Source organism: Sinocyclocheilus grahami, unplaced genomic scaffold (assembly GCF_001515645.1).
Source record: "Sinocyclocheilus grahami isolate Dianchi unplaced genomic scaffold, SAMN03320097.WGS_v1.1 scaffold257.1, whole genome shotgun sequence".
NCBI classification, from domain to species: Eukaryota; Metazoa; Chordata; class Actinopteri; order Cypriniformes; family Cyprinidae; genus Sinocyclocheilus; species Sinocyclocheilus grahami.
In genome coordinates this window covers 1,931,883-1,949,659 of record NW_015505436.1, presented here as the reverse complement: position 1 = coordinate 1,949,659, position 17,777 = coordinate 1,931,883, and positions in this window count along the sequence as shown.

Here is a 17,777-nt window from a genome sequence, read left to right as displayed (position 1 = left end):
ACAAGCAGACTGTGGGGGTGAAAATCGAGATCAGTGTTTCAAAAGTTACTTAATCTTTTTCATGTGAAAGCAGGAGAGGAGGGAAAAAAGGGCTGAAGCCCACCACTTCAGCTCTAACGATGCACTATTCTCCTGTGGGAAAGCATGTACTCTCTTTCAGTCCTATTCACAATAGACTTCTCTGGAAAGTTCCAAGTGTTCATTGAGAGCAAGGCTACATGGCATTATTCAGAGAGCCATCTGGTTGTATTACTTTACATATTCTTTCACCACCACGAGAACTGGTTGTTCTTGCATTTCATGCAGTGTTTCTGAGGCAAATCCTATCACAGCATAATGACAAGACGGCAGTTCCTATTTCACAAGATGGCTGCCTCAAAACTCAAATGGAAGAAAATGCAACCTAAACAGATAAGTTATATAAAAATAATTTATTTATAAATTCAATTATTGTGTTTTGTATTATTATTTTTTAATTTAATATTTATTAATTTGACATTTATATGAACATATACATTTATAATATTTAATATTAATAATATTTGGTATAAATACAATTATCCTAGCTTTTTATATGTGATTCTGTAAATGTATAGGCACACAGTATAAGATACACCTTACATTTTTTTTTAGCATAATTATTTCATAATACATCACAAGATGCACTGATTTGCCTGATCATACAATACAAATTTTACCAAGTGCTTCTGCAAAAGGCCTTTTTGCAACCAGTGAGAACATTTAAATGAAACTCAGTGTCCCACACATTGAACAACCCACGGTATCATTCTCCTATTATAATTTGTGTTCTCAACAATCACCAAAATGTTTCAGAAGTAGGCTGAATCAAGTTCTCAATTTCACCACGCGAGTGAGATGACTCAGCCATTCTTCTATACTATCAAGAAAAATCACATTCTCCTGGGGCTCTGCATCATTACTGATGATTGTTGCACATGCCCTCTCGAGTTTTGAGATGTAATCCCATTGGATACGAACAGTTTGTGAGGACAACCTGACCGCACCACCAGGTGGTACACACCAATCAAGGCCATGCTGTCCTAGAACACAAGGCCCATATACTGTAGCGCTGTGGACTGATTAGACTGTTTCCTTGTATGGCACATGCCATACATAGTGTGTACACTCTTTTTTTCAGTTTTATATAAACCTGACTTGATGAGATCTGAGTCTGGCATAGTGATAGATAGATAGATAGATAGATAGATAGATAGATAGATAGATAGATAGATAGATAGATAGATAGTTAGATAGATAGATAGATAGATAGATAGATAGATAGATAGATAGATAGATAGATAGATAGATAGATAGATGTTAGCTAGACAGACAGACAGAGAGAAATACAGACAGAAATAGATAGATAGATAGATAGATAGATAGATAGATAGATAGATAGATAGATAGATAGATAGATAGATAGATGTTAGCTAGACAGACAGACAGAGAGAAATACAGACAGAGATAGATAGATAGATAGATAGATAGATGTAAAGTCCCCTAAAAGCTGTCAACTTTTTACCTAGGCAAGCTGATACCATTTAAGCAGTCATCATGGGTGAAAACTGATACTTTTCCAGTCATGATTCATGTGGGTTGTGCATGTGATTCCTTTCCCTCACTAGACAAGCAAAGAAGGACAATAATGTGGCATCTCTTACTGTCTCTCATAATCACTGCATGCTTCCCAACAATGTGTCATCATGACCTGAAAGTCTGACAAGCAAACACACCTCAAAAGACTGAAGGTCACATAATACAGTTCAGTTTGTCTTCTTTCCATGGAAGCTATAAATTAGAAATGACCTGCACACTCATCATGGCCTGATAACTAGGGCTTGACTGCTGTAAAAAGATTTTGTGTTTGCCATTTCTTTTTTCTCTCTTTCTTTCGTTTATGAGATGTTTTTTTTTTTTTGTATTTTATATTGAAGTTACTGTAGCCTTTAAATGTCAGTTCAGCAGCTCTGGCACATGTGAAACTCAGAGGCTGTTTGTGGTTTAGCTTTGTTCTTTTGATCTACAGTTGGGAAACATATAATTTCCCATCATGCATGTAACAACTCTCTTCCTGTTCATCTTCAGACAGTGCCCTCTCATGTTGATCTAGGACCAGCTTTGTCCCAGCTCAATTCTAATCTTAACCATCAAAAGAGAAACTACAGAACTGGTCTCAGATCAGCACCCAAAGACAACTTAAACAAAACCCTCTGCGAACTTGAGCAGCACACAACATATGACAAAACATTAAACCTAAAAAAAAAAAACCTGATCATGAGAATAAAAACCTGCAAGAACTTCCTGAATAACATCAACAGTGCTCTTGCATAACATAGTTGACTGGTCAATCATTTCACATGTTGAAATTTCCGCCCATGTCCTTGGCAAGATTCCTGACCTCAATGACTACCGTGGATCACGCTGTTCTGCTCTGTTGTATCCCAACCACCCCAGAACAAACATCTCACTTAAAGGTACACGAACTGAGCTTCAACCAGATGCTGGGCTTTTGTTTTGTCTGTTGAAGGAGACTAGAGCACAATGAGAAACATTAAGCTATAAACCAACAGCGAGAATAAACTAATGACGATGAGGTAAATGTAGCATAAATGTCAGAGAAAAAGCCATAATTTATGATTTATGCAAAGACAAATTAAGGATTTCGTGCTTCTGAGAGACATAAACAAGTACAAAGTTTATTTAATCAATGTCCAGAGCTTGGATTTGGTCCAGCTGGATATTTAGGTTACACGTGCCACAAGTAATTCATATATTTATTTCAATAAAGCAGTAAATTTTCATTTACAGTTTGAACTATAACAGTTAAATATAGAAATATAATAAAGCCACTTTAATGACCCTTTGAAATGAAAATAGTAGGTTTTAGTTTTATGCCTTAGTCCATGTGCCAGTGTAGTCCTACATGTTGCATAAATGGGTATTTAAATGTATAGTCACTGTTTTATAGGGAAACAGACCAAAACACTGATGACTCATCTTGCACCACAGATTTTTGTACAATTAAATGCTCTTCAGAATGATAAAGTCCCACCCACAAATACAATCTGCCATAGATAGATAGATAGATAGATAGATAGATAGATAGATAGATTTTGCTCAAGCGTCCTGTTTGAACAGAAAATACATTGGCACAGGAATCAAACCTGCAGCTCTAAAGTGATTTCAATGCAAATATTGTAATTGTTCAATAACCTGAATGTACTGTATCTACCAATTCATTAAAACAGACCACAAGAAGGTCATATTAGTTATGCTAATTAGTACAAATCAGTGACATGCTAAGCGTAAATTGATTTTATGAGGCTGATGCTTGCTGAGGCTAGCAGTAATCCACTCTGAAACAATGCTGCAGGGAACGGCTTTGTCTGCTTCACACAATACAGCTTAAAAATAACAAATTGGAACAAACACACTTTAACTAGCTGGCTGTGAGGAGCAGCTCTATTCATGAGGCATCAATCAGTGGACTGGTAAGACATGTCTGATGGAGGAAGAGGAGGAAAATCATCTATCTGTATCTCTCCCTTCAACCACACAGTTTGACCCTCATGCTCTGCATTAGCACGCCTTGATGATGACATATATAGAGAGCCTCTAGCTGACCCCTATTCAAACTCAACAGTGATATTATGTACATGCACACTATGTACACTATGTTCATGTAACCTATATAACACAATGGTGTGGCCTTAGGGTACACGTATGTAATGTACTTAAGGTAGGACTTTGAACTTTGATTTTCCTGTTCTTTATCAAAAGACGTAACCATTACTAATGGAGTTCAACAGTGACCGCCCACTTTTACAGTAGCCTTTGTTACAGTAGCCTTTGTTACAGGATTTTCCATATGCATTTTCTTCATAGTGATTTCAAGTCAATATATATAAATAATTTGGTGTAATAATACATTGAAATAATAAGTTTACTGTATGTTTAATCAAATACTTGCAGCCTTGGTGAGCATAAGAGAATTCAGTACCTTTACAATAAGGTTCCATTTGTTAACATTAGTTCAGTCATAACTATTCTCAGGATAGATTGTAAAATCTTTATTTATGTAAATAGAATGTGCATAGGTTTAGTCCTGGTGGACTAAATCTGCTATGCTGCTGCTGCTGGAGAGCAATTAGACTTTCTTCTGCTAAATGCTCAGATAATAAAATTAAAAGGAAAAATTATGCTGCCGCTATAGAGAGAGGAAGATCCCCCATAGATCTGGACAGGTGGTGCTGGGGAGGTGGTGGGCTAAGATCAGGACAGGCATAGTGTGCAGACACAGCTTTCATTGAATACGACCTGTTTAGTATGTGAATCCGATTGGCTAGAAACTTTGAACTGAATGAACCCATTAGAACGCAAGTAGAGTTTCATGGCTAAACTTTACATTTAACCACACAAGATAACATAAACTAACTATGAAAAATACTTCTAAAGAATGTATTAAAGGTGGGGTAAGCGATTTTTCAAAAACGCTTCAGAAAACCGAACTGAACTGAACAGTCTCAAGTCTTTTTTGTTTGATGCAACAAGCTTTGCTCATCAGCATTTGGCAATTATCTGCCATCTCTTCACCTCTCAAGCTCTGTCAGGTTGGATGGGGGCAGATGCACATTTTCAGGTTTCTCCAGAAATATTTGATTAGGTTCAAGCCTAGGATGGGGCTGGGCCACTCAAGGACATTCACAGAGTCGTCTATAAGCCACTCTTGCTGTGTTTAGGGTCATTGTCCTGTTGTAAGGTAAACCTTCTGCCCAGTCTGAGGTTCTGAATGCTCTGGACTGGGTTTTCATTAAGGCTATCTCTATATTTTGGTGCATTGAGCTTTTCTTCTACTCTGACAAGTCCCTCAGTCCCTGCTGCTGAAAAATAGCCCCACAGCATGAGGCTGCTACCAGCACACTTTATTTTTGGGATGGTGCTCTGCAGGTGATGAGCAGAGCTGGTTTCCATCAAATATCATGTTTGGAATTGAGGTTCATCAGACCAGAGAATCTTGTTTCTCACAGTCTGAGGGTTCTTTAGGTGCTTTTTTGCCAAGTCCAAGTGTGTTTTCATGTGTCTTCACTGAGGAGAGGATTGAGTTTGGCCACACCACCATAAAGCCCAGATCAGTGGAGTGTTGCAGTGGTGTTTGTCCTTCTGTAGGTTTTTCCCATCTCCACATATGATCATGTAGCTCAACTAGAGTGACCATCAGGTTCTTGGACACCACACTAACCAAAGCCCTTCTCCAACAGTTGCTCAGTTTGGCCAGGACGCCAGCTTTAGGAAGAGTCCTGGTTGTTTCAAACGTCTTCCATTAAGGGTAACAGAGACTGCATGCTTCTGTGAACCTTCAATGCAGCAGAATGTTTTCTGAACTCTTCCCCAGACGTTTGGCTTGATGCAAACCTGTTTCTGAGCTCTACAGGCAGTTCTTTTGACCTCAGGGCTTGGTTTTTGCTCTGATATGCATTTTCAGCTGTTAGACCTAGACCAAGACATATGTGCCTTTCCAAATCATAGCCATTGAATTGAATTTGCCACAGGTGAACTTCACTCGAAGTGTACTAACATCTACAAGCAATATGAATGCTCCTGAGCTAAATTTCAACTGTCCCAAATAAGGGTATGAATACTTATGCAATGGAATCATTTTTTATTTTTAATAAATTTGCAAAGATGTTATAAACCTGTTGTTGTTGTTTTTTGTATTACCAATATGGTGTATGGAGTGTAGATTGATGTGGGGAAAAAGTCATTCAAAGCAGTTTAACATAAGGCAGCAACATAACAAAACGTGAAAAAATGAATACTTTTGCAAGGCACTGTATATATACAGTATATATATGGTGTAGACAGCATCACTGCTTATAATGAGTTTCATGGTATTTTGTCATGCCGCGCCACTCGTGTCCGGTGTAGACAAGTGTAACATTGGTTTTGCTGTGTTTCACAGAACTAATTGTTGCCTGGGTTGCGTACGTATGTGTGGGGTGGAGCTATCAAAATAGGGGCGAGACCCTTTTGGGGTAGGGGCGTGTTTGTTTAGGTGATTTCAGATGTCAACGTTGGCTACCAGAAATCGCTTACCCCACCTTTAATCTTAGTTAATGTTGATTCCAACATTTACTTTATACATTATTAAAATCAAAAGTTGTATCTATTATTTGATGGACCTGAGCTGACATGGACTAACAATGAACAACTGTATTTTTATTAACTAACATTACCAAATATTAATAAATACTGTAACAAATGTATTGCTTATTGTAGTTAATGCCAGTTAATGCATTAACTATAATTAACAAATGGAACCTTACTGTAAAGTGATACAGAGAATTATTTCAGATAAACATTTTAAAAAACTAAATTATTGCAAACTTTTGGCCACCAGTGTACATAAATACACTTTTTAAAAAGTTTATATAAATATAAAAATACTTTGAGATGTCATTTATATATTGCATGAGTGGGCAGTTTCTCCTCTCTGATTGGTAAATCTCTGATTAGTGGTAGTGTAGTTCTTTGCAGAAAATATGTTCTTTAAACACAATTTTTTTTTAATGATGTTGACTTGTGGCTTGAATAATTCTGACTTGTGTCAGCACCGCTTAACCAGCTTATGGAAGATCTTCAGAGGTTTATATATTTATGTAAAAAATCTATTAAAAGAAAGAGTTTTGTTACTCCAGTACACTAATTGCTCTCTGGTGGCACATGATCTATAATCACATTATAGCATCTATCCCAACAAACTTTGTCATGTGGGTTAGACTATGGAAATTGAAAATTGAACATCAATATTCCAACATCCAAACCTTGCAGCGGATGTCAATACCCTGCACATATGAAAAGCCAAACAGGCTGTGCCCTCTAGCAGCTAATGAAAGGACAGATTAACAAGGCTCTCATTAAATGAGAGCAAATCCTTCTGAAACACAGAGAGGTCACCGGTTGGATTTGAATTCAATGTTACTCCAAAATCATACTGTTAAGACTTTTAAATGTTATTTTAAACTCCTCAGATTTAGATCATTATTTATTTAATATTGTCCTTATTCAATATATTGTTTCAAAATCACAACAAAGAAGTGTATTGTTCCTATTGATGTATTCTCAAGGGATTTTTAGAATGAAGAAAATGTTCTGAGGGCAGACCAACTGACCACAATAAAACAAGGCTAAACACAAACATAAAGTGACCACTGACTCTTTATGGAAACTTTAACTCTATAGGTCTGCATAGTAAACATCTCTATTTTGAATTACATTATTTGAAGCCAGTAGAGTGGGTGTGCATTTGTGCTTTCAAACACACTTTGTCAGGAAACCGTATGAAACCAAAATGAGAAATGCAGCTGCTATAGCGTGTGAATGCTTTCTTCAAGTGCTTGTGATTTCAGAGCTAAATTTGTTCAACAATGACCCTAATGGACTGTGATAAACAGTCATTGCAAGTAGCCATGTGAAACGGTAAAGCTAATATGGCATATATACACATACAATAATATATTTTTCAATGAACAGGCAGTACTTTGGCTTTAATTACAGAATTATTTAGCTGACCTCACCCTTGTTGTGTAATGCATGGTTTTTATGACATATATTTTTACTGAGTGCAGGAGGTATAGGTATCATTGCATGTTCTCACATGCTGAGGTTGTAAAGTATTTGTTATTATGGCCTTGAATGGAATTCATTAGTCACCCAACTATATCTGACACAAGCTCTCTGCATTCAGAATTGGACTTTGGAGACAAACAATCAAGCACTGTACACAAAACCACTGTTATCGAGTTGCACAACACAGTGAGGTAAAATAGCAGGCAATAATGTGTGTTATCTTGAACAAGAGATCTGAGAATTAGGGAGGAAGCAGAGATGATTGTATAACTTTGTTTGGTTTGTTTATTTATTCAGAAAATATTTAGCCATAAGCTTTGAAATTTAGACTTTTAAAACATATTGTGGCAACTAGGTGGCTCAGTTAAAGGCACAATGAATGTGAATGGAAGTAGCGACCGATCCTTTCTTAAATATTGTGATGTACAAATGAGTAAAGCAAAAAGCAGAAAAACTGTAGGGCTAGTCTTGTTTCAATCCACTGGTTGTTGATTAGCCTTTTTCACACTTCCGTGTTCCTGGCTTCCGGATTGGTGCTTGCAGGGTAAACAGCGGCCGTACTGAACAAGAATAAGTTCGGGAATCAAAGTCTTTTTTTACAGATTAGATACTATGAAAATGCTTGAACTGCTACAAAGCGGGTCATCACAAATAGTTTTATTTTAAATGGTGGCAAAATTCAGTAAGTTTTGTTAACTTTTCTGTCCGTTTGGTGCTGGCTGTGCACTCTCAATGTGATTTTTTTTCACGATTATTATTATTATTAAAGTAATATTGTATTTTCTACTTACATTTACATTTAGGAATTTAGCAGACGCTTCTATCCAAAGCTGTTATCCAAAAATGAGGACAATATAAGCAATCAAAACCAGCAAAAGAGTAATAATATGTAAGTAATAAGTTTAAGTTAGTCTACAGGTTTTATAATAAATAAATAAATAAATAAATAAAACAAGTAGATAGAATAGAAAAAAATAGAGAATACTTGCTCTATCTCCTTTGCATTATTAATGTGATGGCATAATTGTATGTTGTATAATGTGCCCTGGGAAATTAAACAAGTGATAATGCGGATTCATGGCTTTATTCCTATTCCTATTCTTGTTGCGGTGAGTTTAATGCATGCTTCAATCGGACTCAGTTAGAATTGTTTAATTTATTCTTGGAAAAAATGTGTATCTGGATATAAATGTAGTGGTTTTTAAGTAATTTATCATGATGTGCTGATTTGAGGGAAATGAATGACTAAGTAAAGTGAGATAATCCTACGCTCAATGTACCGGAGACAGAGAACAGAACCATTTGGTACGTTTATCATCTCAACGAGTCAGCGGTCTGAGTGGCCATATAAATTACAAACAAGTAAAATGTTTCTTCTTTGTAGATTATATAACAACAACTTGTAAAACAGACAAAACAGAAAAGGTAAGCAGCATTATTTGAGAAAGAGGGCACACTAATATAATAGGTGCAGACCTGTAACGGAACTAACTTTACCCTATGCTGACGTAATTTCCGATTTTTGTTAAAAAGGCTAATTGGATGGAGTCAGATATGAATGCAAACTATTAGTCAATCATAAGAAAGGGGTGTGGTTTAAGCAGACGAACTGACTGGAGAAGTCTGGCATATGTCACCAAGTCTGTAATTTAACCAGAAGATTGATTGAGTTATGACATTGTAAATAAAAATACATTAAAAAAGGTCAAAAGGTTTTTAAAAAAATAGAAACATTCATGGATGAATCATTTACAATAAGATCAATAAAATGCATTCAGAAAACAGACAATAATGCAAACTAGACACATGAAAGTAGTTCTGTCATTAATTACTCGCCCTCATGTCGTTCCAAACCCATAAGACCTTCGTTCATCTTCGAAACACAAATTTTTTATGAAATCCGAGAGCTTTCTGACCCTGCATAGACAGCAGTGCAATTACATTCAAAGCCCAGAAAGGTAGTAAGGACATCATTAAAATAGTCCATGTGACATCAGTGGTTCAACCTTAATTTTATGAAGCTACGAGAATAATTTTTGTGTGTAAAGAAAACAATAATTACAACTTTATTCAACAATTTTTTATTTTTCATAAGAAAGGGGTGTGGTTTAAGCAGACGAACTGACTGGAGAAGTCTGGCATATGTCACCAAGTCTGTAATTTAACCAGAAGATTGATTGAGTTATGACATTGTAAATAAAAATACATTAAAAAAGGTCAAAAGGTTTTTAAAAAAATAGAAACACATTCATGGATGAATCATTTACAATAAGATCAATAAAATGCATTCAGAAAACAGACAATAATGCAAACTAGACACATGAAAGTAGTTCTGTCATTAATTACTCGCCCTCATGTCGTTCCAAACCCATAAGACCTTCGTTCATCTTCGAAACACAAATTTTTTATGAAATCCGAGAGTTTTCTGACCCTGCATAGACAGCAGTGCAATTACATTCAAAGCCCAGAAAGGTAGTAAGGACATCATTAAAATAGTCCATGTGACATCAGTGGTTCAACCTTAATTTTATGAAGCTACGAGAATAATTTTTGTGTGTAAAGAAAACAATAATTACAACTTTATTCAACAATTTTTTATTTTCTGTGTCAGTCTTCAACGCGCATTCACAAGAGTACAAAGCATGCATGGTCAGACCGATCGGTGTATGACATTAAAATACCATACTTATGCTTTCAAAATGCTCTCGAGGTATTTTGATGTCATACACCGATCGGTCTGCACACGCAAACAAAGCCAAAAATATCATCAAAAATATCTTAAAGGGGTCATATGATGCTGCTAAAAATAACATAATTTTTTTTCTCTTCTGTGTCAGTCTTCAACGCGCATTCACAAGAGTACAAAGCATGCATGGTCAGACCGATCGGTGTATGACATTAAAATACCATACTTATGCTTTCAAAATGCTCTCGAGGTATTTTGATATCATACACCGATCGGTCTGCACACGCAAACAAAACCAAAACCTTGATATATGGCACGTAGGCTATATTTGTGCCACATTCCTTTCTGTATTATAATTAAAGAAAGGTCCATAACATGTACCGGCAATCCACAGCACTAATGTATTCCCACAGCGACCAGCACAGATCAGCTCCAGGCATGACGAAGCCTCACGCTATAGGCCGCTATGTTTTTCTTGAGCTGAGGCGGCGGGATCGAGAATGGCGGTCCCGGTGGATCCGACGAAGGAGCGGTGAAAACGGGGAAAGCCGATCCGGCGATCCACAGCACTAAGTTGACGTATTCCCTCAGCGACCAGCACAGATCAGCTCTAGGCATGACGAAGCGGATATAGTCCTCTTTTGGAAGACCAAACAAAGTAGTTTCGCTTTCACAAAGAAACACACAGCGTCTTCAGGACATGGCGGCAGCGGCAACAATACTACAGCGAGAATAAAAGTTACGCCTTCTTTCTTTGCGTGAACATTTGGGCGGCGTTATGCAAATCTTTCCACGTAGTGGGGTAGATATGTGGGGGCGTGTTCGAACGAGCCGTTTTAGGTAGGTGTGGCTGACTCTTAACTTTTACAAAGAATATCTCTTTGGATTTGAGACTTTAGTTTTTGCAACTTTACAGATCTTCTTTATGCACCAAGAGCTTGTAACACTCCAAAGAGAAAGGAAAAAATGAAATTGCATCATATGATCCCTTTAAATTGTGTTCCGAAGATGAACACGGGTTTGGAACAACACGAGGGTGAGTAATTAATGACAAAATTTACATTTTTGGGTAAACTAACCCTTTAATTTGAGAGGCATTTTCTAAAATGATTTATCTACACCTAAAATAGATTTTTAATTGCACCGTCCATGAACATTAGTTTCAAATAGTAGCATAATGGTAGCCACAAAGATGTATTCTACCCCTCAGACCGAAAACAAAACCCTCCCCCGATGTGTGCACATTCTTTGTCTGGTTGTTTTGATCGGAGTGCAGCGAGTCAACGGGTTTAAAAGTGGGCGAGGCTCGTCGGGGCTGCGCAGCGTTCAACTCTCTTTCCCCAAACCCACTGCGCTGTGTCTCACACGACGAAACGTGTGTTATTCCAGGGAGAAAACTTATATCTTTTCTCGCATCCTTAACAAAAACTGCAGTGTTCCATAAATCTTGTACACTGTGTTTGTCCTCAAGTGACCCGCTGCAGAAGTGAGTACATCCCGTTCCTGTGATATTAATAGCTCCCTTGCGTCACCAAATTGTGCTAGACTGCTCTGCTAGACACGCGATGCTAGCCGAGCGCGCAGCAACGCATTCGCACTCCAAACAAACATCGTTATTAAAATATATATATATCTATTGGGCATCAGATGACTGTCTAGGTCGGATGTGGGAATGTGTGCACAACGTCATACGTGATGCATTGATTCTACAGAAGGGCTTGCCAGGAAGTGGTTATCATATTCTTTTCTTTTTTTTTTTAATTCAAGAGTTTACTTAATAGGAATCTTATTCGTGTGGAAATGCAATTTCAAATGAAAGTTGCATAAGCTTAAGTTAGTTTAGTCATGAACAATTATAACTGTAGACCTGGTTAGAGGGAGCAAGTGGGTAGAGAACTGTAACTCATCAACAGGTCACAGTGTATCAGTACAGGTTGTATGATTGTTGTTCTGGTGCAACTTCACACAATCAAAGGGGAAAAAAATAATTATATTGATACAATATCAGCGACACTTGTGACTAAGACACAAGTGTCACTGGTATTGTAACAGTATCAGTACAGTACAGTGTTAGTTAATACTGTAAGAAATAGTTTGTAGTGCCATAATAAACAGTATTTCTGTATCCATTAGTGCTTATTGACTGCATATGTTCTACTTTCAGAGTTGACACTAAACTTAATGGCAGTGTCATGTTTTCATTGATCATCTGTGATTTTTTTATACATAACACACTGAATATATGTTACAGGCATAATGGATTATATGTCAGTTTGGTTAAGTAATGTAGTGTACGTCCTAATGTGACTGTAGCCTACATTGCAGCACTGTAACATTTTTCAACCAGTTCGTGCTCATTTCTGGAATTTTTATATTTTGCTGTCATATAAAGCTCACTTAAAGGCATAGTTCACCTAAAAAGGTAATTTGCTAAAAATTCACTCACCCTCAGGCTATGTAAGATGTAGTGTGATTCTTCATCTGAATCTGATTTGGAGACATTTAGCATTGCATCACTTGCTCACCAATGGATCCTCTGCAGTGAATGGGTGCCGTCAGAATGAGAGTCCAAACAGCCGATAAAAATATCACCGTAATCTACACCACTCCAGTCCACCAGTTAACATTTTGTGAAGCTGCATGTTTATTATAAACAAATAATTAGGACATTTATAACTTAAAACCATTGCTTCTGGTTAAAATACGAGTCATTTTTTCCATAACGTTGCTTTATCTGGTGAAAAGGCCATCTCGCCTGAATCAGGAGAGAAATATGCACAGATCAAGCTCTGTTTACAAGTGTAAACGGTTCTAAAGAAATATTTTGGTGGATAATTTAACAATACTGTTAAATGTAATCTTTAGCAAATGTCAAAAAGAAGATCCATTTTTCATACTGCACATAGTGTTACTATGATGCATAAAGTCTCTTGTAGCATGTAAAATTATTTCAGTTGGTAGTGTTTTGTTTTAAATGTATTTAGACAAAATCGTGTCAGTCAAGCACATTTCTTTCCAGATTCACCTAGGTAAATATTATGTTTATCCTCATGTGTCTCTCCAGCAAATTTTAATTCACTTGATGCTTAGAAATGCCCATGTCATTATAAATGATTTTGTAAGCCTGTTTTGGCATTGCTCTTGATTTTTGTAAACATACTTCAGTTTGTGTGATTCACATCCACACCTGTTGTTTTCAGGAAACTCTTTAACCATAATGCCACACGCAGTTTGCAATTACGTACTAACATGCCCTGCAGTTGCTGCGTTGCATAATGTGTATCTGGTTACATTATTAGAGCAACCGCTGATATCATTCATTAGCCTAATATAACAGCGTGATGCAAAGTAATGCTGGTGTGATCGCCTTTCACCAGCTTCTGCTGGAGTTTACGCTCGGGTGCAGTGGGATCTTGGCACGGCCCCAGAGAAAGGGGAAGATAGCAGACAGAGAGGAGGAGGGAGAGAGAGACAGACAGAGGAGGGAGGTGGATCTTTCAATTGCTGGGTTCAGTGTTGTAGTCTATGGGGAGATGGGGGTGTTGATGCATAGAGACAAACCTGACCGAGCTCCCCTGTGTGTACTGCATACAGACAAACCTATTCAGTCACAAACAACTCACCTAGATATTTTGTTTGACTTCAGTAGGAAGTTAGCAGAGTGAATGCGCTGCTGTGAGTATGCAAGTGTGTGTTTCTGTGCCACTGGCATCTTCAAAGGTTCTGCAAAATAAAGAAAAAGTTTTCAAACAAGTTTCCTAACTGCCATAGTGCCATTGTCCATCAAAACCAATAGCTACACCCTAAAACTTCGCTATTGGTTGAGTTGTTGTTGTTGCTAAGTCAGGCTGGTCTGGATTCTCAAATAAACAGACTAATTTAATATACGCCCCACAGAGCGTAGACCAACAAATGCCAATTATTTTAGTGTTTTAATAATAATAATAATAATAATAATAAAAACTTCACGAATAGGTGTTTTATGTGCAGCAAACCACTTCCTTAAAGTTAGAAATCAAAATTTAGTGGCATTTTTATATAAGTACTGTATATGTATGAAATATCATATAATATAACTTTTTATTTGGCTAAGCCACTGTAAAAATGCTAAAACCTGTTAATTTGTTAATTTTTAAGTTACCTTACCATATGCCGTGACAAATTGTAAATGGTTAACTTCGCATTACATTTTATTTTATTTTACATTAAAATAATTTTATATTGTAAGTAAAAATGATTAATTACTATATAATTTAAAGTGAAAACCAGTAAAATGACATTCCCAGAAGTCCCTGTGTGACACATGATTATATTTCATGCAAGTAATTTTGTTTGTTCACATTTTTTTTTATCAGTGATGTACATTAGGGTGTTTCATTTCTGTTATTTAATGCTTTTAAAGGATTATTTTTGTGTCTCTGTGCTCCTTGAAGGTGTTTTGTCTTTGTGTGTATGAACCTGTGGACCATCTATATGAGTGTTGGCCATCCATTTTTTTATGATGAGTTTCTGCTACCATTTTTTACCAGACATTCAACTGAATATAAATTTACAGTGTAAATCTATTTAAAGTTTTCTTTTTCAGGCGGTACATCGATTAAGCCTGACAGCTGTCATTATGTATCACTTTTTAGGTTTATATATCAACACTTTTAGTATTAGTGTTTTGTCTTTTAGAGAATTGTTTGTGCTAGTGGCTTGTGTAAAATAAGCTTAAGTGGAGGAGACCCTCCAGTTCTTCACAATCCCATGTCTACCTAAAGAAACATCCCATCTTGGTTCTCTTAGCAAACTGGCAATTACGAGACCCATGCAAGTGACCAACATCACTGCGTCTCAGTTCAGTCAGAGCCTCACCCAGACAGCAGGCACCATGCAAATTACAGCGCAACCCCAAACACACACCCACTTACAATTACCAGTGAGACAGGAGCCCCTAAGGAAGGAGTGTGTCCCTCTGAAGCAGACCCAGACAGATAGTAGAACAGGACTGACAACTCTGTGATGAGCCTTTTGAGTCACGCAAAGCAGAGGCCCTGCCTATGGGCTTCACATTTTATTACCCATGAGGCCGTTTTATACTGCCATTAGATACTCTGGATCGTATCTGAGCAATGTTTTGTCATATCAAAATAAAACCACCCAGGCTGAATGTGTGTTGGATGAAAAAGCAATGGCTGTAAAGTTATAAAGATGTTTGAATCTATTGATCTCTGAAACTGTTGCTATCTCTTATAGATGTGCAGTGCTACAGTAGTCACTTGACTCAATACTGATTCGATTGCTTTTTGTTTTCTCATGGAAACTGCACACTTTCAGTTCCTGTCCTTAAATATTAGGAGACTGTGTTGCACAAGAAGTCTGTTGAAACTTGTAGATTTTTTGAGGAAAATACAATGCTGCTTAATGTCCGGAACGTGCGGCCACAATGCTAGGTAGTTGTAGGTGGTTGCTATGGTATTTGTAGAGTGTTTTGTGTGGTTTTTAGCATGTTGCTAGGGTGTTTTGGGTGCTTGTGTACTTGTGTACTTGCCCAGAAGTTAAAAGAGCCCAATCCCAGTCTTTATGGGATTTTTATGATCTTGCATATGAAAACCATAAGTCTGATTGAAAAGTAATAGCACACTTCTTCTGAAAAAGCTGCATGATTAAAAAAATATCATACTTTTCTGTGGGTTAGGAGTAGTGATGCATTGTGGGTAGATTACTTTTTTTGTCCATTACTGAATCCAAATTACATGAGAAATTTTTTTTTAGTTATAATCCATTACATTACACATTTGAAGTAATATAATCAGACTACTTTTTGATTACTTTTGACCTAACTAGTTTATCACGTTCATTTGAAATAGAATAATGTTGTACCATATTGATATAAAAATGCTAAAAAAAAAAAAAGTATTTACCTGCATTGTCATGTGACCCGTGTCAGAGAACCGTGAACATTTATTATTAACTTAATTATTAACTTATTACCTTAAAATCTCTTCAAGTATAAATATATTTGGTGAAAGAGGTTGAGATGGCAAAAAAGTTTGGGAATGCCTGCGTTACATGTTAGTAAGAAATGAATTTACGCGTTTTAATGTGTTTGAAACACAAAAGACTTTCAAAGACACACAGTAGTGATACATGGTTAAATAGCCTACTGCATGATAATTCAAATAAAGTGTGTTCATCAGTAGTTGATGCAGTGTTGAAACACTTCTTATTAAACCCGAAATGATTTAGTAAATCCAGTGGTCAAATGCTTTGCTACCTGACTAATGACTGATCTCTGTGTGAATGTCCACAAAACTGGAAGACTTTCTGAGTAAGTGGTTGGCTATTTTAGAAAGGAACATTTATAAGATGAAAAAGTGGAGTTAGGGAGAATCAATAAATTATGAATAATTTATTGCTAACATGTAATCATTAAAACATGACTGTAATCTGATTATGAGTATTTTAAAATGTAATTTAATATAAATACAAGTACTTAGAGTTTTTTTAAAATCTGATTATGTAATCCAGATTACACTATGTAATCAGTTACTACCCAGCTCTGTATATAGATACCATATTGGTTATTTAATTCACTGGTATCTGCCAATATTGGATATTTAATTGTGCATGCTTATATATGCTCATATAATGTTCCCAAAGATAATATTAAAAATGGCAAATCTCAAAATTAATACTGTATATCATAATGTCACTATGTGTAAATGTACTTGTAGCATTTGACATTTACATTTTTTTTTATATTGGCCATGGCAATCAATCAATCAATCAATCAATCAATCAATAATCATTTTAATATTGGTGCTTAGTCAGGTGTTCGTTCAAATCACTTAGTATTAGCAATAGTAATGCATAACAGTTTATCCATTCTATACTCTTTAGATGCAATTTAGATTAAAAGAGTAAATGGAGTTGCTGAGTAATGGGAATATCCCAAATGTTATTTGAAAATCCTTGTTCCTATTATGCTGCATAGCAACTAAACACTGGGTAAATGTTGTCACTGGGAATTCCTCTTTCTGAATTATGCTGCTGCTAGTTCTCTACTAGGTTCTTCTAAAGAGCACAGTGTTCAGGACATTGTGAAAGTGGGTCAAATATTTGTGAACAGGGACAGCCTTTAGTCATAGATTTTGTTAGATGACTAACAAAATCTCAATGTGTTATTTTGCCTGAATACAGTATATATATTTTAGACAGCATGAATGCAAGCTTTAGGGTTCAGTTAAAGGCTAAAACGTTCAAGTATATTGGGTCTCCTTTCCATAGATACCACATGGCACAGGCTAATCTCATTTAGCCTTTTCCCATAGTCAACTTGAGCAGGTATATTCAGTCCACTCTACTGAAGCATAGCCAATTACGACATTTCCTTCCCATTTGTTGTGACCCTCACCCCCCCCCCCCCCCCCCCACCCCCCCCCCACCCCCACTCCATCTC